Source organism: Sturnira hondurensis, unplaced genomic scaffold (assembly GCF_014824575.4).
Source record: "Sturnira hondurensis isolate 20B ecotype Veracruz unplaced genomic scaffold, ASM1482457v3 Scaffold0015056, whole genome shotgun sequence".
NCBI lineage: Eukaryota > Metazoa > Chordata > Mammalia > Chiroptera > Phyllostomidae > Sturnira > Sturnira hondurensis.
This window is the reverse complement of record NW_028087687.1, coordinates 3888968-3911003: the sequence shown is the minus strand read 5'-3', so window position 1 is coordinate 3911003 and position 22036 is coordinate 3888968. Positions and strand designations below refer to the sequence as shown.

Here is a 22036-nt window from a genome sequence, read left to right as displayed (position 1 = left end):
TAGCCAAAGAATTTTACCAACCCCCCTTATCAAAACTGCATATTCCAGACTCACAGAAGTCATATAGATGGTGGACAGGCTCAGTGGAATATTTGTTCAGATTTTGCTATTTTGAAAGCAAAACTATAAAATTTTCTTTTGACATTAGTACTAACATTTTAAAAAACTGCAAAAATAATTGTATTCCCAACATGAAAAAAATGTTCATCCTTTTCCATTTTCCAAAATGGTCCTAAGGCTGTGGAGTACGGCACGTGTAAACCTCAGTACTTACATAAACAAGGCCGATCCCACCGGTCACAGAAGGTTGAAGGTCTCATCAACTAACATGCTCTCTCTGTCTGAAATGTTGCTGCTTAGAAAGAAGTTAAAAGTTTTAAATTACCCATTTATGAGGCCCTAAGAGCCTAGCTCTAAGATTTCGCGACATCAGCCAGTATCCAAGGGACAGACTAAGAGCTGTTACAGAATTTAAAATAGAATTTTTTTTTAATTTTTTAATTTAATTATTTTTCAAGTACAGTTTTCTGTCTATTACTCCCATCCCATCCCACCCCCCATCCTCCCCCTCCCTCCCATTTCCACCCTTCTCAGTTGTTGTCCATGTATCCTTTATATAGGTTCCTCTAAATCCCTCCCTTATTTCCCCTGAAATTCCCTCCCCTCTCCATTTTATAGTGAAGAAAGTGATAATAAGAAAAACATTTTCAAGCCACTCTATCAAAGTAATTTGCCGAATAACATACTTGCTGCTATAGAAATCTTCTTGGGTAAAAATTTCTGGGAGTGACCAAATTATCGTTCTTTGTTTTTAATAGTATAAATGTAGCTGCAACTTTTTTAAACTTTTAAACTTGTTTAAACTTTTAAAAACTTTTTTGTTGATCGTGGAGTATAGCACAACACCTCACATAGGTCCACCATGCCCTGTGAGGTAGGGTATGATCCCCCCATTCCACAGATGGGGAAATGGAGGCTCAGAGGCTGTAACACCTCCTGTACACAGCCACACGGCCAGCCGGCGGCAGCATCTGCGCTGAGCCCAGGTTGAACAACAAAGGAATACATGACACGGCCTCTCTGTGGGCAGCCCCGTTGCCATCAGATGAAAAGAGGGGCTGAGTCAAATGTGCAATGTCTGAGAAGAGAAGCCCCTTGTCTTCGTTATCTCGGGGACACACCCATCAGAACAATAGCGTGAACTCTGAGATCTGGAAGGTGAGGGGACTTGAAACAGTGGAGATCAGGACGACTCAGTTTTGGAAAAGGGAAGTTACCCGTATTGTCAGTGGGGGAAGAAAGATTTTGTTGTTTTCTTCTGGTTCTGAGGAGGATTTTAATGAAGATTTGAAAAGTGACAGTCAAGAACTTATCTGTAAAATCTCTGAGACTGTTCTATTGGTAGTGATGGCTGAGTGTTTGTGATGATCATGGGACCATGAATTTCTTATCCTGCAAAGCACGAGGTGGGCTGGGGGGCCCCACTTGTCTGCCGCATGAACGGCCAGGACAACGCAGCCCACCCAGTATTTTCCCCCTTGGTTTTGTCGCCCGTAAAACACGAGTGATGGGTGTGCCTCCGCCCAGGCTCTCATGAGACTTACATGAGATACGGAGTGTGACGTGCTTAGCGCACACCCAGCAGCAGGTAAATAATTAACGCTAGGTGTCCTTTTGTTACCCAGGGAACATCTTCTCACACTGGAGCACTTTTTCTGAGTAGCACTCACCACTTTCTTGAATCACTAAATTTTGATGGCCGTGGCCACCAGAGCTCTCTGAACCACTACTAATATTAAACAATTTCTAAACGAGAGTCCTTTTCTACCTGTATCAGTAATTAGCATCTCGAGGCAAAACTCTTGGGGCAGCTTTAAATTTATGTAAAAATTCTCATTTTAAAATAAATTTTTATTTATTTTCATTATTTTTAATCATGTGACCATTGTAGGACACAGTCATTTATGTTTGGTCATATACTGCATTTGAAGTGAATATTTATGTGGTCTACTTCTTTTATCCTTCCTTGCCCAAATAAACTTTTGTAAATAAAATGCATTTTTAATGCAAGACAGAACCCTCAATTTGGCAGGCTTGGTTTATTTCGGAGGGCTGGTTTTGTGTGGTGTCTCTTTGTGTTGGTCAAGATGAAGATATTCGTCCATAATAAACCCATAATGTTATAATTCCAAGAGCATTTTATCCAAGTTTCTGAGCTAGATTAACTTGAGCATATAAAGTAATCAAATTCTTTTTAAACTCACTGAGATGAATATACTAAACTCATGTCTTACCATAGGACAAGAAAATGACAGCCTGAACAAACAGAGAACGTGCCCCTTCCCTTGAGATCTGGGTCCATTCAACATCAGGACCATGAGGCCCTTCTCTCACTTAAGTTACGTGCCCTGGCACCAGGGGAACCTCAGGCTCAGTAGATCTCACAATTCCCTTTCTACGTATTTCCTCCCACACTCCTATTCCCCACCCCCAGCCCCACCCCAGGTCCATCTTCAAACACGAAGCAGTGGGAATGTGACAGAAACATCAAGCATCAACGCTCAAATGGCCAGACGCCCATCACTCTATCATTTGTTTTGCCAAAGAGGGTGTGAACTTGGCAGTGCTGAGGCAGCTCACCGAATGAACGCCGAGTGTACCTGGCCGTAGCCGGCCCTGTGCTCAGTGAACATTGTGCCCAAGCTCGTGCGATCGTTGCAACCACCCTAAAAGGCACATGTCATCTTCATGCTATAGTTAGAAGATTGAGATCCAAAGAATTTAGGGTCACAAGTGGCCAAAAAACATCTGAATGTCAAAGCTGTGCTCTTATGGGAGATATAAGCGTGAGCCTAAAGGCAAATCAAGGGAAGATGGAGGGCAGTGAAGGAGAGAGAGCTTGTACGTGTGAGGCAGGCGATAGTCAGGAAGGAGGAAACTCCAGAGGTCCCCAGGGCTAAGATAAAGGACAATGACACAGGACAGAGACCCTGTGCTAAGACTGGTTGTTTCCCCTTTCTGGGAAAGCACTGAATCACGGTGAATCATGAATGCATCTGTGCAGAAGATACTACATGACCCCTGCTTCATTATAATAGCATTACAATAAATTAACATTGTGGGATCCCCTTCCCCAGTGGCCAGTCAAGGAATATCATGGGAGACCACATGCACAGTAGCTTTAAAGTAATATAACTACTTGTACATGCACAATAAAAGCCCGCTAAAACTAGGCAGGATATAACTGCCCGGTAAGAATAGAATCCCACCAGCCCCCAAGGTCAATCTCTCTGCTTAGAGGTGGCCTGCTCCCACGTTCTGTGGAGTGTACTATTGCTTAATAAAGCTGCTCTTTCTGCTACAAACTCTCTGTGTGTTTGCTTCGATTCCTTGTCTGCAATCACCAAGAACCTGGTTACCTGTGCCCACCTGTGGCAGGAGCACTTCAGAGCAGAAACCGCGCCATGGCCAGGCCGCCTGGCTGCGGGTCCAAGGCAGTTCCAGGTGACACCAAAGCTTCACTGCCCACAGGCCCATGTACTGCCTCACGTGTCTCCTTTTCTCAGAGTCATTGCATTAGTCATGGCTTTTGTTGTTGCTATTGTTGTCACAAGTGATAGAAACTCAACCCAAACTAGGTAAGACAAAGAGAAATGTCCTTGGAACATTTACAAAACTCAAAAGGGCAGCTCAGCCGGAGGGACAACTGAGCCTGGGCCTTGAAAGCACCTGGACTGCCTCTCTTCCCTCTATGTGTCCCCTTTTCTCCAGACCAGCGTCTGGCCACTTAACCACAAACGTGGCCTCCAACAGCCACTGAGCCCGTAGCACTAGCCCCCAGAGAAATAAAACCCTTTTCCCGCACTAGTTGGCAAATATTCAAAGGAGGGGCTCCATCACACCAGGCCGCGGGAGGGTCACGTGCCCACTTCAGTGGTGACCAGCTAGTCAGGGGAGAAAGGCACCTGCTGGGTTCTGAGCGGGAGGAAGAGTTCTCCAAAGGAAGTAGGCATCACTTCCGGAAGGAACACATGCTAGGCTGACAGGCTATCAGCTGCCCGCTGCACACACTCCCTCTTTGTCCTCAGATCTTTTTTCTCTTTTCTTTAAAAAGTTTTTTCGGTTACACTTTACACTCAGTATGATTCTGTGTTGGTTTCAGGTGTATAGCAGAATGGTTAGTCGGTCGTGTTTCCAGTACCACCTGACACCGCACACCATTATCCCAATATTATTCCCCATATGCCTGTGCTGTACTTTACACCACCTTTTTCCTTACCCCAGTACTTCTACCTCCTCAAAACCTCAACCCTCCTCTACTCTGTGGTGCTTCTGGGAAGCTTCTGAACCCCAAGGTTCACCTTCAGAACAAAAGGTTTCTGGCTCATGTCCACCCTTGGATAAAGCCATGTGTGCTGGGCCGAGACACAGGCTCCACGGATCCCCCACCTTGGCCGGACAGAAGCACAGCGACCTTCACCGCCGAGATACCAAGCCCGCTGCTGACCATGGCAACACCCCCAGTGGGGGCCAGGGTTGGAGGGCAGGGGCACGAAGGTCACCGCAGGCACTGTAACTTTGTGTGCAGTTTTCCACTGAGCTATGCCAGCCAGGGCTGCGTGCACTTTTCTAATCCTCAAAACCCCTTCGAACTAGGTCATCTTACAGATGAGCAACCTGCGGCTCAGAGAGGTGAGGTAATGTTCCCAGCGTTGCACAGCAGTGAGTGGTGGAGTCAGGTCAAACTCAACAGCAAAGGTCGGCTCCTTCTCAGAGATCATTCTCCACCTCTTAGTCACACCATTTCTGCGACAGGCTTCAGGGCCTGCAGTTTCCTCCAAAACGGGCTCAGTCATTCCTACCAGCATCCAGGTAACACCAGCGGGGACACAAGCTCCCAGGTAAGAAACTAGGGTTTCTGATGAGGCAGACTGTGGAGATGAACTGCCAGCGTTCGAAAATAGGTTAGGAGAAACCCAAACTTGAATTTTTACTTCCATAAAATAGGTTCATTTTTAAAGGTAGACTTTTGTTTGTTTGTTTGTTTGTTTATTCATTCATTCATTCATTCGTTTGTTCATTCATTCATTCATTCATTCCGAAAATAATCACGAGCACTTTCGGAGCACCAGGTCCTGAGAAAGCACACAACAAACGGCAGTGTGCTTTCTCAGGCCACGCAGTTCCCACATTCCGCCAGCAGAGGGAGTCAGCGCCAGCTCTGCAAAGCCCAGGACCTCCCGCCTGGTCTGGTCACGGGTGGAATCCGTGGGACTGCACACCAGCTGGATTTCCCCGAAGTAGTACAGGACACAAAGAAGTCCCAGATCTCCTTACAGGTGTTTGAAACTACAATGAGGGATTCCCCCCACCCCACCCAGGAGAATCCAAGAACAGTCCTGGAGAACAATCCCAGAAAGATGAGGAATGAACAAAGGAAGTCATGGGTAGAAGAACGAACCTGCCCCACAGACAAAAAGTCCAAGAACTGGCAAAGACCTCGGGTGCAGAACACACCCCACTTCGACCTCAGCCAAGCCCTTGGCAACCAGAACTGAATCGTGGGAGCCCACTTCCCTCAGTGGGAAGGAAGGAAGGTTCCTCCAAGTCACGGCTATCTAGGGGTGGAGGAAGCCTACATACCGAGTTAGATATGTAGGGGGAAAAGTCCAGGAGCACACAAGGCCAGGGACAGTCCCCCTGGCGAGGTCACCGGTGACCTGCTGGTGACGTGCTGGTGTCAAGAGAGCGAAATAATCATTCAGCTGGGCGTTGCGAGTCTGGCGTCTCCAAGTGGAACAGAACAGCCGCAGGTGCTTCCTGACCAGCTGCCCGCTGCTCCGCTCACAAGCTGAGGAAGGCGAGGTGGCACAGCAGCGACCCAGCCCCACCCACCCGGCATCACCCCTGTGCTGGAGAACACGGCGACAGGCTAATGAAGAACAAAAGGTGTCAACTTTATTGACTCCTCTTGACTGTAAATGGGGGAGTTGGGGAAAATTCCAACACCCATTCTGGTACGTCCATCCTGGGTATCTTCATTTTCGTAAACTGCCAATTGTAAAAATCAGTTTTTCCACTTCCTTAGCATCAGCTGGTATCGATCATCTTGTTTGCAAGGCAAAAATAATAAAATAAAACAATAAAATGAAAACTCAAAGTCAGAAATCCTGTGAGGCACTACAAGAGTGAAGCTTGCTGTGTATACATTTTTAAATGTTTACCCAGGCCATGAAAGACGGAATGCTGTTGGTGACAGTGTGTTAAAACGGGATCCCGTGACCACGCTGAAGGTGTGGGGAACGGAGAGCCGACCTCATGACTCTGGCAAACTGCGTTACCACTGGACACGCCGAGGCTAAAAAACTAAGAGAACAAAGCACACTGTGCTCTGGTTGGCAAATTTGTTTCTCCAAAGGGCATATCCATATTTCAACTGTTTTATATGTATGCTGGGGGTGGACAAATACCTAAAAAATTATAGGTAAGAGCAGGATTTCTTCACTGTAGGATAGGAAAGTTACAAAGAAGTGGAAAGTTAGAATGAGCCCTCAAGCTAGACTGGAGTCAGAGGTATCGGTCTGGACTCATGCTTCTGTCTCAAAAATAGATGCAGAAATAAATAAAAATGCATGTATGCACAGGGGTTAGCACTGTGTGTGTGTGTGTGTTACACACATGGGGAGCCTGGAAGCTGTGACAGCCCAGCATCAATGAGCACACCTAGTGCCCTGACCTTTATTTCTAAACATCATTCATTCTTCAAAAAGAGCAACCAGGGCTCCTGGATGAGCGGTCAGTTCCAGGGCTGAGGCAAGGAAACGACCAAACGAGGTACGTCTAGAGTATCTTGTGGTCCCAGAAAATAGGAAAGGGCAAAAGGGAGAGAGAAAGGAAAGGAGGGAGGGAACAAGGGAGGGAGAGAACGAAGCCGTATCAAAAGGACGCAGGCACCACCCTGAAAGAGACATTCCACAGTCACACAGCCTTAGGCTCGACCTCCTAATGGACAGCATAGTGAGTTGCAGCCCCTAACAGCAGTGTCCAACCTTTTGGTGTCTCTGAGCCACACTGGAAGAAGCGTTGTCTTGGGCCACCCATTAAATACATTGCAACACGTAATCACCAAAGAACCTCATAGTGTCTTAAGTAAATTCACGATTTGGTGTTGGGCCATATTTGTCGCCATCCTGAGGCCGCGGGTTGGACGCCCCTGCCCTAAAATGAAACACTGACGCTCTAACTCCAGGCTCCGGTGAAGGTGACCTTACCTGGGAGCAGTGTCTCTGCAAATGTAATCAAGTTAAAATGAAGTCAAGCAAGATTCCGGTGGGCCCTACACCCACCGACAGGCATCCTTAGGAGAAGAGACGCAAACAGAGGCACACATATGGGGGTGGGGAGTCCATGTGAGGTCGGAGGCAGCCATGGAATGAAGCAGCCACAAAGCCAGGGCCACCGAGGACGCTCAGAGAGGCAAGGACAGATTCTCCTGGGGACTCCAGAAGGAACCCACTCTGCAGACACCTCCATTTCAGACTTCTGACTTCTGAAACTGTGAAAGAATGAAAACCTAATGCTGTGTGGTAATTTGTTACAGGAGCCCTAAGGAACCAATACAGACGGTAAAATTAATGGGTGAACGTTTAAGCAGAAATAGAATATTTGCCTAATCGCAAAGCATCTCACCTTACAAAAGGAAAATAATGACATCACCCAAATGAAACCTCAACCAGGGAGGCTGACATCACCAGTCAAACACACTGACATCATGTTCCCCAGATGCAGTGCAACGAGGAAGGCCCAGCGTCCCGCCCAGCGTCTCGACGGATCCCTGCCATAACGCAAAACCTTGATACAAGCGGATGGGCTGGCAAACTTGAATTGAAGGGCACTTTACAAAAAAAAACTGACCAGTACACTCTCAAGTGCCAAGCTCACGAACCAGAAGAAAAGACAGAAGGGGAACCACACGTCCAAGGAGGCAGAGGAAACAACCAACCAAAAGCAGCTGGGGGTCCTGGAACAGGGAACGGATGTCAGTGGGGCAACTGGAGAGATCAGAACAGAGTTGTGGCTTCGTGAGCAATAATATACCTACGGTAAAGTTTTAGTTTCGATCATTGTTCCGTGGTTACATGTGAACACCAGGGGAAAGGGCGTACGAAAACTCTTCATGCTGCTTTTGCAGTTCTTCTATATAGCCAAAATTACCTTTGAACTTCAAATATCATTATGGCGGGGCTGAGCAATGGTGTTACCATGCGGGAAACTCCAATGAGGAGAGTCAGCCAGGTGATTACTTGCCAAATCAGACCTAAGAAACCCAGCACTGCCAGATTAAGCCCATCGATTACACCACCACAAGGCACTTCCAGTGGCCCCGACACGTGGATCATTGAAAACCAGCACACCACATTTGACATTTTTATTTTTAACTCTGTTTGGGTAGTACAAAAGTCGTAGAAGTACAAACCAGACGGTTAAAAATACACGTCACACTCAAAAGGGTGAAAAATCTCCTTTACAAATTTTTACATCCAGGTGGCAGCCAACTCACTCATGACCCCCGGGTCAGTGCGTCACTAGTGTTTGGGAGAGCGCACCTGTGGCGGGTCCCGGGCCTTCAGAAGGAGAAGGGAGAACACGAGGCCTGTAAACATCACTTGCTTTGGGAACACTTTAGAGTATTTATTCGATAATAGAAACCAGTAGAAAGCTTATGTGTGGAAAATATTGAATGCTTAACATTTGGCATATTTGGAAGACAGACAAAAACTGCTCAAGTATTAGAAAATATTGAAAACGTACTATTGGTATATATACAACTTTAAATATTTTTGAGTATTCTCTTGCCTGTTGTACTGCTATTAAAAAAGTGCTCTGACCTGAATAAAGTTAAAAAATATTTAAAGCTGAAGAATATCTTACATATATTATCCCTCACCATTTTGAGGGCATATTCTTTAAACAACAAAACAGGTGTTCTTTTTTTAGAACTGAAAATATCCGTCTAGACTGCCCATACATTATTTATACGCATTCACATCCCCCAGACTCCTATATTGCTCCTTTTTGGACCTCTGCGATACTGTGTCCATACTGACTTCCTCTCGTCCACTCTGCAAACATGAACTACACCTACCACTTAACAGGCTAGAAAGTTTTAGTTTGATGCCAGAAACAGAATGGAATGAGCCGGCGTACAGTAAATCCTACCTTCAAATACATTGTAATGGAAACCATCTTCCTGGAGCCGAAGGAGGAATGTGCCTTTCCTCTCTGAGATACGAGGAGCGTGAGGCGGGCAGGTCCTGGAGCTCTCCCTGTCAGCGGACGCCCCACGCCTCGGCCCAGACCTGCCACGATGCTCTCCGAGTTGTGTCAGGAGTGTCATAAACTCCAAGGCAGAAAAAGAGTAGGGTTTTCCAAGCCCAAGGGGAAGTAACCGCCAAGGTCCTTGTAAATAACCAGCATTAGTTACAAGATGCAACACAGCCGAGGCACCAGGGAAAACGAGCCAGAGGGAGGCGTGCCCCACCCGGCAGAGGCGGTGGGGATTTTTTTGTTTTGTTTTGACCTTGGGTTGTCAAAACAAGCATTTTTTGGTTTTGTGACTTTAACCTATTTTCCCCTTTCTTGAGTGGACTAAATGAGAATTGCTTAGCTCAAGTTAAAAAAAAACAAAGAACTCTCAGCATTTTATGAGTGACCTAAGACAATGGCATGGTGGACCCTTGGTCCACCAGCTAGTTCCATCCGGCTCCACGACCTCTCTCGAGGTCTGTTTCTCCGGGATAGACCAGGTTATCTTCAAGGACCTTTCACTACCAAAGAGTCATCTTTATCTTTTGTAACAGTTAAACTGTAGATCTTCTTACAACCAGTGTACAATTGGAAGTAAGGGCTGGGGGAACAGAAGCACTTGCACACACACGCGCACACACGCACGTGCACACACGCACACCGCATCAGCTCAGATTACACACAAATTCCACTGTACACAGCGATCATTCTGGAAAACCAGTACACACTAAGGCCAGGGACGGATGATTGGAAGGGGCAGTGGCTGAAGGTAGCTGGGAAGATGGAACATCAGTTCTTCTCTTCTTCTTAAAAAAATCTCTTGGAGATTTTTTTTAAACTAAAACTTGTTTCAAAGCCAGCTGAATTCTGCATCCAGCAGAGCAAAAAGATTTCCTTTCAGCTTTTTCCGTATGCCTGCAGAGTCCAGGATAGCAGGCATGTAAAAGATAAAAAATATTTCTTGGGCAACTTGGTATCTCGTTACATTCTCAGTCTCTTAGAACTCTTCAAATAAAGTCATTCCTGAAAGAGAAATCAAGACAGGTAAAGCTTTATAAAAGGTAAGCACAGTATCACACGCTGATCTGCCTGAATATTTAAAAACACACAGAAATTGTAATCCATCCTTCCCCGGTCCCACCCCGTCCCATGGCATTCCTTCCCCCACGGCACAGTTCTTCTAGAAGGCAGGCTAAAGAAATGTGAGCACCACAGTCTGAAAAAGGCCTCATTATCAAGATTTTACAAATGAAGAAAGACGAGAATCTGAGAACCACTGTGGACGCAGGGTAGCGGTCGGCTTCCACACGCGTTTCTAGGGCGGGCCTTTCCTCCATGCGCCACCCCCCCACCCCCACCCCCCCGCCACCTCGCATCCTGTGTCACTCCTTGGGCCTCTTCTTTAACTCCCCAGCCACACTGTGTCACGTGAACACGCTCAACTGTGAGGAGCCTTAGGTATCCAGTGTCTAAGCCACACGAAACAGAGGTAACTCAAAGTCCCTAGAGCATGCAGGGCAGCTGGGCTGGGGTTTCACGGGCAAGGGAGAGCTCGTGACGAATGCTCAGCCCTAGGTCTTCGCTGCATGCACCTCCTGGGCACCGTGCTGCTATCAACTCTTCCGAGGCATGCCCGCATCTACATTGCAGACAAAGTCCCCCGTAAACTCATAACACAGTGTTCTATTTCCCAAAGGGTATCTTTTCCCCCCCAAGATCTCTTCTAAGTGACAGACGGTGATGCACCCTTTGCTCTCCCTGTTTTCGAGGCTGGGCTAACCCCCAGGACGGGGCTGTGGATGCAGGAACACACACGCCAGGCAGGCCAACCCACTCCAGGCTAAGGAACAAAACGTTCTCTTGTCTGCCGAGAGTGTTTGCCTGCAACGCTGAACAAAGCCAGAGATGACAGCGACCTGCAAACACACGGAGAAACAGCAAGAAGTTGATAGAGATGTCTCCGTTTAAGCATTACTTCATACTTATTTCTAATTCACCCTTCAAAATACAGTCTATTATTATCCATAAGATTTTTTTTCTGTCACTCTGTAACTTGTCATTTTCATAGTGGTTATCGGACAGAGAGAGGGAGAAGCAGTGACACAGGGAGACAGAAAGAGACAAAGATAGATATTGATTTACTAAAACTAAACAGGTTGATGAAGGACCTCTATCCCCTTAGCTAAAAAGGAAATAAAACATTGTTCCTAAAATAGCACACATTGAGTTATTCATTATAAACAAAATAATTCCCTGCACTGTGTTGCCACAACCTAGCACGGCTCAACCATGGATTTGAACCCTAAAACTGAACAAAGTCAAGTCTGGGAACATTTTCAATTGAGAATTGATTAATACGGAAAAGGCTAGCAAGAAAAAAATGTAGACAGGCCAGAGGTGGAGAAATAGAAAAATGGTCCTAAAAGGACAAAAAGAGAGAAAGAGAATTTTCCCAGTAAAACTTCAAACTAGGTCATTTTCTGGAAAATTGGTATTCAACTATTTTTATTACTCCTTTACCTTCTTCTCCCTTTGAACCAGACTTCTTTGCATCAAGGAAAACAGGGTGAAGGGTGAGGACGTAAGGCCTGGAATGTAACGTTTCATCACAGCAAGAGCTTTCATTCCAATGTAGGAGCAATTCCCACTTCCAGCTCTTCGCACAGATCTGACCCCTGTTAGGGAGTGGGCGTGCGTGTGTGCGTGACAGAGGACGAGACCGGAACTGAGGGGTCTAAGGTCTGACCCCTGTGACCTGCTCCCGCACTGGCTCGCTCCGTCGTGGTTGGGCAGTGGGGTTTTGCACGGGATGAAGTTCGTACCACTCTGAAGACAAAGCCTAGTGGTCAGCGTACCCACCCGAAGGGACACTCTTAGGGTCAGTACCATCGTGCCTTCTCTGCCCTGAACGATGAAGGCTAACAGCGGCCCTCCGTGGGCCTGTAATGATCCATTCAGTATCATTGGACCATGGGTGATGAGGGCTTCACTGAAACCGTGGAAAGTAAAACATCAAATAATGGAGGGGGAGGGGAACTACTGTATCTTTTTGATTGAGACATGTAGGTCCCTGGTTAAAAAGGGCTCACTAGAAAAAAGGATCTGGTCCCTTTAAAAATGACACGCCTGATTTAAAATGTTGAGTATAAAGGCCTCAAAGAACAGGTGCCAAAGAAGGAAAGGGCTACTGATCAATAACAACAGGAGCTGCCATTTACAGACGGCCTCCTCCGTGCCAGGTACTGCCGAGCTAAGCACCCGAGGTTCAGTGACTCAGTCTTCCCAAGGGTCCCACGAGTCAGGGACAATTGCCATCTTCACAGGAGGAAGCCAAGGCTCACAGGTTCAGTAACACGCCCAAGGCCACACAATAAGAGTGGCAAAGCCACCCCACACGGCACTGTCACACCAGTCACTCCAGACACACCATGGCACCGCTGAGATCTGCCGCTTCCCTCACTTCTCTGTGTGGGGCAACAGAGAGGAAGTGCAGGGCCTAGAACCGCAGGCAGGGCCACTCCCCGGGGAAGCCCCCGTGGCTGCACAGCAAGGGCCAAACCAAAGGGCGCTGCAAACCTGCACCCGAAGAGGGACCCAGATCAGAAGTGCACCTGTGTGACAGCCAGGAGGCACACAAGCCCACAGAATCACATGGCCGGCTTCAGAATTATCTAGAGCACTCTTAAGTAAAACAAATGCAGGAAGTTTTCCATGGAAACAGTTAAAATTGCAACAGTAATATTCACGCTCTAGTCCTATAGCTACAGGCTGTGGTCTTTCACCAATAACTTCTAACCCTTCAAGATCAAACGTCCTAGTCGGAAGATTACCGTGAGCCAGGCTCTAGTCAACACTCTGGTTACGTGCTGGCCATTTCTAGTGGAAAACACGTAACCACGTGACAATATGATCTTGCAACAGTGCTGCCTGCATAGATTGGCACCTTGCTGGGTGCAGATCCACAGGAAGATATCAGAAGGTGCTTGGTGTCTCGGGCCCTCTAACTCTCGTTCTGGTCTAAATTCTGTGGTGAAGTTTATAAACTGATATTAATACCTCTGTAGTTTAATGAAGGCTCCAAGTTTATTTAGAAAGCACAGTAGCTGCATGCTAGCCTGGGTCAATCCATGCAGAATCTTTAAGTCAGAATTCTTGGAAAAATCAGGGGCACACGCTTTAGAACTGGCTCAAATATCACTAAAAACGGCAGGTTCTTTGGGCTAGACCCACAACCTACTAAATCAGAATATATGGAGCTGGAGCCCAGGACTCGGCTTAGGAGACGCCCAGGGGATTGTACACGAACAAGGTTGAGTCAAAAGGGAAACCCTGTACTGTGTGTCAACTGGTAATAACCAGAAGAACTAAATTTAGCCCCGAAAGGCAAGCCCTGCAAATGCAACATTGCAAAGTCAGCTGAGGTCAAAAACTGTATCAGAGAAATGGAAGAGGAAACGGGTAGGACAGAAGCATTTAAAGACTGAAATACAAATAAAAAACTTAGCACCTCGATCTAAACTACAAAAATTTTTGAATTCCAGAATCATTTTAAAACTTATTTCAAAAGAGTTTGGAACTAAAATTCAGCTAATCGGCAGAGGTCTGTTTTAACGAGCACACGAGTGAGCTATCATCACACCTGTTACGAGGCATCACTGGGGGCCAACTATGTACAAAGAGCCACCTGAAGGCACAGTCTTAGACTTCAAAGAGCCTGGAGCTTGTAGAGAGAGAACTTAAATAATCAGCTTCAAGCTAAGACAAGATACGACCCAAAACAAACCTGGGTATTCCGAAACTTGCTCTTTCACCTAACAGTATGTCGTAGTAGATGCCTGTGTCTGTGTGTGTGTAGCTCTACTCACCCACGCAACCTTCCCTGCTTAGGTGTGTGACAATGCCCATCTCCCTCACCCTCTGCAACACGGCGCTAACCTGGGAGACCATGGAACCGGGCTGGATGCGAGGTCTCGCTTTACATATGTTTATTCTATGATTAAATATGAGTAATATTTATAGTGCTCCCTTTGACTCTAAGAAGAGTCTCCTTTTGGATGTAAGTTATATTGTCATGCTAGTGTTAACATTCATCTTCACCACCAGCAAGGCAAACAGTGATCTCATTTCAGTTTGTATTTATTTTATCATTAGTAAGGCTGGGCACTTTTCATGTTTATTGAACACTGCATCTCCTATGCATTGATTACAAGGGTTCTGCACCCAATTCCAGCGTGTGTGTGAGTGGGGGTGGAGGAGGGACACACAGAACAGCAAGTTCCAACCCTCTGATCACATGGTTGGCTGGCTGGCTCCCCTAGCAACCAGCTCCCAACCTTGGTTACCAGGGCCTTTACAAGTGACCCCAGCAGCACAACAAAAGGCAACTTTGACTCTCAGACTTAGGAAACGTCAAGAGTTCTATCAGCTTTGTTCCAGAACTGGGTATGAAGACCAAGTATATATTTCTTATTATAAATCACAATATCACAGATCACCACATTATAGCCCCTACTTTGGAAAGGGGGTTCAGAATTAAAATTTTAGTTTTTTTTTAATTAAAGTGTTCATAGGTATATTTTTTCCATTTCAAATGGAAATAGCTTCTTAAAGTCTCATTGGGATGAAATGGCTATTGCTGCAAATTATATTGCCTTCTTCATGGAATAATGCCAAGGTCAGATTTTTCATTCCTCAGAGTTTGACTCTTCTGACATTAGAGTTGGACCTTCCTGGGGCGTCTAAAGCTTGCCCTACTGAGTTATAGCCTCATGGTAATTTAAACGTGTTCGTATATTTAGTACCAATGGGTTTCCTGAGTGACGGCGAGTGAACACTTGTGATTTGCTATCCCCTGCACAGTGAGAGTCAGAGCACTCTATTCCAATGTCATTGGCATAAAAAAAATGATCGTTCTGTAGCCGGAGAAACAGAGTTCACCTAGGAAATATTTAAATGCAATTCAGTAGTATTCGTCTCAGCACTGCTAGGATTCAATGTTACATTAAGCTACGGTGGAATAACTTATTTCTCGGAGCAGTACCACGTCTTTCTGACGAGGGAAAGCGAACAAGGCAGAACTTGCCTCTCCACTGGCTTGTGAGCTGCAGTGCAGCCAACCAGCCATCAGTAAGCCCCTCACGCTCGCCCACCCAAGCATCAAATGAATAACCACCTTAAAGGTTATGTCAACCTTGGCCTCTCTGAGTGGCAGAAGAATTAAGAAATACAGACACAACATGAATTGTTCACAGCTTATTTGCTAAATGTATATCCAGGGCTTGCTATAACATCTAGAATGTGCCTACTCAGCACTAAGTGCCAAGGAACAACACCCCTAAGAGGCAGGTGATATTACTATTACCCCCACTTTTCAGACAGAGAAGCTGAGGCAGGAGAAGCTAAGTTACTTGTCCAAGACTTGTCCAAGATTACACAGCCCAGAGTGACAGACCAGGACGTGAGCACCCAGGACCTGTACTGGGGAGCCACTACAGGGTCCTACATCCTGCTACTGGAGAAAAAAAGGCACTATTCTTTAAGCTAGTTCATGGTAGTAGAGATCAAAGCCTCGAGTTACAAATGAAGAAAAATAAAAGTCCCAGTTATAACTATTAATTCCTTCTTCTTTCTAGTCCTGGGCAGAAATGTCACCTCCCTCAAGCCCCTGCAGGTCTGTTTTAGGTCCTGCCAAGCCTCCATGAGCACCCAGAGGGGCAGTGTCTCTGCTGAAAGAGACAGATGTCACAGCCTCTCTTTCTGAAGTTCTGATCGAATGACCGGGCTCCCGGGGGAGAAGAGAAAAGCTCTCTCAGGGGTCGGGGGGTCAATCTCTGGTCAGTGCCAAGGCGGGGCCCTGCAGCAGACCCCGCCCAGGGAGGTGTGCGGGGAGAGGAGATGGCTTGCTTTGCTGACGATTCAAAACAAAACAAAAGCCTCTGGTTCTCACGCTGCCCAAATTCTGGGAATACTGACAATATGTTTTAGTCTCTTCTGTACACAGAACGAGGAGGAATAACTCAGAACATCATAGTGATGACAGCAGAGTATGTTTTTAGGTCCACCCAAAACTCTCAGATTTTGTCCATAAATGTTTGGGAGCCGTTTCCAGCAACAAAGAACAAACAGAGCACAGAACTTTGAAACTGCATCCGGCATTTTTACTATTCGTGGCTCAAGCAATGTGGGGGAGCAAAAACTCACCCGTCCAAGGAACCTGCAGCTTTCAGCCTCGACAAAGAGGGGGAACTGTATACACACACACAGGGTGTGTGAGCCTGTACGTATGCAGCGAGTAGCCCTGAAAGGACACAGAGGACGCCAGTACCCTCTGCAGTCACCTCTCCGAAAGGGGACTGGGAGATGCTATGTGTGGGCTGGGGAAGGAGAGCAGATAGGGTGAAGACTTACATTATAAAGACTTAATTATTGTGGAGACTTTCAACATCCAATACTTCAGAGGCAGCAAAGGGACTGAACCATCGGGAAGGCCCAGTCCAGGCTCTGGAACTATCAGTGTGACCTTAAACAACATACATAACCTTCTGGGGCCTCCCTACTCTAAAACAAGGGAGCTGGGGGCCTCGGGAGAAAGTCTGCTATAAAGACTAGAACAGAAACTCCATGGGAGGTGGCCCTCGTCTGCCCGTCTTCTAAGATGCCACATCCCTGAGGCCAGGCACAGTGCCTGACGTGTAGTAGGGGTGCAATAAATACTTTTAATAGGCATACTTATACCTGAATTGGCCTGAACTAGCAGCCACCGCCCCCCTGAAGTCTCATAGTCTATGCTCTCAGTCTACCTGTGAGAAGAGAGGATAGCTCGCAAATCCGGACCTGGCCCAGGCGCAGCACCAACAGACAAGTGGCGTCAGGGGGTCCCTGCAGGCCCTGCCTGGTGAAGGCTGATAATGTCGACATGATCGTTACTGTGAGCGCCTCGGCTAAGCTGAGTAAGGATTTTTTCCCTCTTGTTGGAGAAAGCAAAGCTCCCTGGCACTTCAAAGCCACTGAGCCCGTGAGCTCCAAAGTGCAGGTTTCTTCCCAAATAAGCCCTCTTACCGCCTCGCCCCAGGAAGCTGAGAGACATTAATCCCTCTGAGCCCGGGTCCCCATCTGTAATGCAGAAAGATTATCACCCATAACTCACAAGAACACAGTTTCTTTTTATAAATTTGTATACCACAGCCCCCTTTAACACCAGCGAATGGAATAAAGGAGCTTCCATCAAAGCTGAGAGTCTTTTGTTTTTTAAAAAAATGTTACTCTGAGAAAATTATATGCTATGGGGAAAAATGTGCACTTATTCGTGGCACCTGAAGGTTCCCATCCTCTCCTTCCCTGGGGAATTAACAAAGGAAACAAGACTGCAAATAAAGCAACACGACGTCAGGGAGCCTCGGCAGGGACCCTCCGCCGGGACCCTCCACCACAACTCCTGGCACAGAGTTCAAAGGAAAGGAGAAATGCTCGTCTTTCTGTCTTTCCCACTGTTAGAGAAGAGAGGAAGGCACCAAAGGTCAGAAAAGCTGGCCTTGTGATTGGCCACCATGCTCAGGAGGGAGGGAGCATGGCCCATGGCACAGTCTTGGCAAAAAGGGGCAAAGCAGAGCCTAGCAGAGCCACACTGTTAGGTGTAGAGAACTTCCCAGCTCTCACTGTCATTCTCTGATGTTTATCATAAAAGGAACTTAAGTTAGTAAAGCCTTCCCATTGCCAGCCCTGACCAGGTAGCTCAGTTGGTTAGAGCAATGACCCAATACACTAAGGTTACTGGTTTGATCCCCAGTCAGGGCACATACAAGAATCAACCAATGAATGCATGACTAAGTGGAACAATAAATTGATGTCTCACATGCTTTCGCCCTACCCCTCTCCCATCCTTTCTCTCTCTCAAATTAATCAATTTTTTAAAATCTTCAAAAAACTTTTCTATCACCTTATAACTAATTCTGATTCCACCTCCAGAAAGAGAGGAATGGTTATTTCTAAGGTCCTCTTAACACAAACAAGACAATAGCCCAAATTGCTATGAGATTTGCCAAATTTCTATGTTGAGATATCATACAAGTCCAAAGACCTAATGTTCCTAAGAAGGAAAAAGGGATTCCCTGGCTGGTGGGGCTCAGTGGTTGAGTGTCGGCCTGTAAATCAAAGGGTCGCTGGTTCGATTCCCAGTCAGGGCACATGCCTGGGCTGCAGGCCAGTTCCCAGTGGGGTGGGTGAGAGGCAACCACACATTGATGTTCTTCTCACTCTCTTCCTCCCTCCCTTCCCCTCTCTAAATATAAATAAATAAAATCTTTTTAAAAGGGAAAAATGGATTCATAGAACCTAAAGATGATGAAGAATCGATTAATAAATAACTAAGGCCACCAAGAACAGGATGTAAAGTATTAATAATAGTGGATTTTAATACATACTAATGCCAATATCTGATTGCAGAACTCTCCACATACATGACATTTAGGTCCAACAACAACCCCATTTTAAAGATGAAGAACACGAGTCTTGGAGAGGCTACGTGATTTGTTTAAAATCATTGGTGGTTAGTGGCAGAGTTAAAATTAAACCTCACCGTTTAAACCTTGGCTTTTACTCACTACAATAAACTACTTAAATTACAATTAACAGAAGAGTTTCAATAATAAAACAATTTAAAATAAAGAGATGTCTACTATTACAAATTTGTGTTTTGATAAAAAATACTGTTATGTAAACTTTCCAAATCAGTGTTTTTCAATAAGACCCCACACAAACGGGAGAGAGCACAGACTTCAGAAACATGCAACACAGAATGCCCACGACAGTGTCGTCCTGAAAAGGAAAGGACCAGTGACAATGCACACAGGCGGTGGCATCTGCAGGCTGAAAGCAATTTGATTTAACTTTGAAGAACAAAAGCTTATTCTTCTAAGAAGAAATCAAAACACATTTTCTGTGGAAAAAAGAAACCATTTTAACTGCACTGCCAAAATAAATCAGGCAGAGGGCACATTCGCTCTAGTCACTCGGGCCAAGGAGACGGGGCGGAGGGACAGGCGAGGAGGGGGTGCGAGCGAACTGATTTTGTTTGTCGAAGAGAGAAGGAGGGAGGAACCCTGCCCCGGTCTGCATACCGCTGTGCTGAGAATACTAAGGCTAGTTTCTGGTATCAGCCGCCTCCCGAAGAAGGAGAAACCTAATCAATGAGTAGGTATATTCTGAATATCTGAATCAATTCTACAGTAAAACGAAGTACTACAGTAAAAAAACTTGGCCCAAAAGGCAAACTTAAACAAAGACATTTTTTCAGGGAAAAAAGACAAACTCTAAACACTGTGTTAGACAGTGCGATGCTCCTGTCCTCCTGTGCCGGCCATGTGCTAGGGCACATCTTTCGGTTCAGTCCAGAACCAGAAACTTTCCCTAGGAAAACTTTCCCTAGGAGGGAAAGTTTCAGGATCTCTCCGCTCAGAAAATGTGGAATGTGCCTTTCAAAGCACGCCAGGTATAGGGCAAGGACTAAATAAATGGTAGGTATTATAATGAATCACTCCATGACTCACGAGCATTCATACTATTCTCTCTACTTTTGCGTTTGTTTGAACATTTCCATAATAAAAGTTTTTAATTTTAATTCCAAAGTTAATTCCAAGTTGAAGGCTAGGAAACGCATCTCCTTCCTGACTCATCCGTGGGCTGACTTGGACTGGGCAGCCCAGTACAAAGGACCACCCTCTCCTGAGAGCCAGCTGCGTACCAGACACCCTCCTGGCGCTCGCCTTAGTCAGTAACTTTCACATTCAAGGAAACAGGGAAGAGGGCGGTTAAGTATGGTTGCCAAGTGGGGAAGCGAGGATATGAGCGCACATCTTCTGATCAAATTCAGTGCTGGTGGTTTTCTTACAAAATCCTGGTGGTTTGCAGGAAATATCAAATTTAAAACACTTAAATGTGGTCAGAACTTCAGAGGATTAGATCAAATTCCTGCTGTCAGATATAAGCAGAATTTGAGCCAAGAAAACTAGTGGAGCTATCCTGATTTCTTCTAATCCTAATTCTTTTAATCTCCCCAAATCTCGAGGGCCTCCTCCAGGCAGCAGTGCAAACCAGCGCCGGGGACTTGAATGAGGCTCCAGTCGGGCTGAGGCACATTTCCGCATGGCCTGCTCCAGCTCTCAGCACACCGCCAGGCTGAAGACTCATATGCAGTCTCTCACTGTGACCTGTTGGGAACTGCTCTGCCTGGTTTCAGGAATTGTAACCGCCCCCCATGGCTAAGGATGAGCGAGCGACCTCCGGAATGCAAGCCACAGGACACAAACCTTGTCTCTGGTAGTAAACGCTGCCTCAGTTCACTCCCCTTGCCCCCAAAGCATGGTGAGAAGTCAATGATGGGTAAGACTCCTCACACAGCAAGGGGCAACCTAAGCCAGACCCAATCACTTGGGAGGCCATCATGGAAGGACTCGGGTGTTGCAACAAAGAGGGAACAATGGACCCTTGCCCCCCGCCCCCTGCTATGTGACATAGCCCGAGTCCCCTGTCCTCTGGAAGAAGCACTTCCTGGCTCTAATCCACTTAAGCCTGAAAACCTGATGGGGAGGGTTGCAGCTCCTTGTCTTGCTAGAGCAGATCCGGGGAAATCTGGCATAAAAAAGAATTCCTTAAAAAATCCTATGAAGCCTGCTTTGCTAAGAGTGCTTTCATTCGTATGTTAAGGGTCCGAGAAGGAAATAAGTATGTCTCCCAAAGTTTCTGCAACCCCCTTTCCTGATAGACACTGACTCAGACTAAGTCCTCAGATTTTTTTGAAATATTATCTACTATTTGATCCTTGCCACCCTGTATTCCTGTGTATTACAACCCAATAAAAGCCCCTGGAGGAAGGGGCTCCTCACCTTTTTCCTGAGAAACTGGCCACCTCTCCTCCCCAAGCAGATCATATCTTGGTAGTATTTACTTTCATCTGTGGTGGACAGGGGGACTTGAGGGCAAAGTCGCCCCCACAGGAACCCATGCTCACTTTGCAGCTAAACTGGCTGGGCCTTCCTCACCTGAGACTTGAATGGCCAGACACCTCTCTTCCCAGCCAGGTATGTCCTCATGACTTCAATAAGAATGCTTCTCTGATTCACCGAAGTCACTCGGGATTTCAGGTCTAACATCTAAGCCACCATCTACCCCGTCCGATAAAACTTTCTGCAATGATGGAAATGTTCTGAGTCTGCATTACCCTGTATGGCACACCCTAAATTTTTAAATTAATTTGAATTTAAGTAGCCACAGCCCAGGAAGTGTCTAGATCATTGGTGGAAACATTCCGCATTCCTGGGTCTAGGGCTGTGTCCTCATGAGCACCCTAGGGTGGCAGGACAGCTGGTCTTGTCACCAGAGACCCAGGTTCACATCAGCTCCTCTTTCCAGCTCTGTGACCCTGAAGGTGTAGCTTATCACTTCTATTCATTGGTTTCCTGTCTATAAAACTGCTCGTACCCACCCCACTAGGAGATGTTTATAATGGAGACATGTAAGATACATACCACAGGCCTGGCAGACAAGAATACTGAACTGACTGACATTAGCTCCTTTCATTACTATCTTCATCCTCCTCCTCCTCTTCCTAAATTCCTCCTGGTTGCTTTCTCAAGGCACCAGTAACTGGCTGAGAAGCCAAAGACAGATTTCTGCGCTGTCTGCCGTCTTTAAAGGAAGTCCCTATTCAGCTCCTAAACTCAGAGGAAGGGGCAGA

The 22036-nt window shown here is 46.3% G+C and overlaps 1 protein-coding gene across 1 annotated transcript in view; it reads right to left on the bottom strand.

Annotated features, from left to right (window-relative positions):
• Positions 1-8422: 8422 nt before the first annotated feature.
• Positions 8423-22036, bottom strand: part of RELL1 (RELT like 1) — a 60805-nt gene continuing 47191 nt past the window's right edge. The window contains exon 7 of the mRNA XM_037064353.1: positions 8423-10329. The gene's annotated coding sequence lies outside the window, so the exon portion shown is untranslated. The remainder of the gene's footprint in view (positions 10330-22036) is intronic.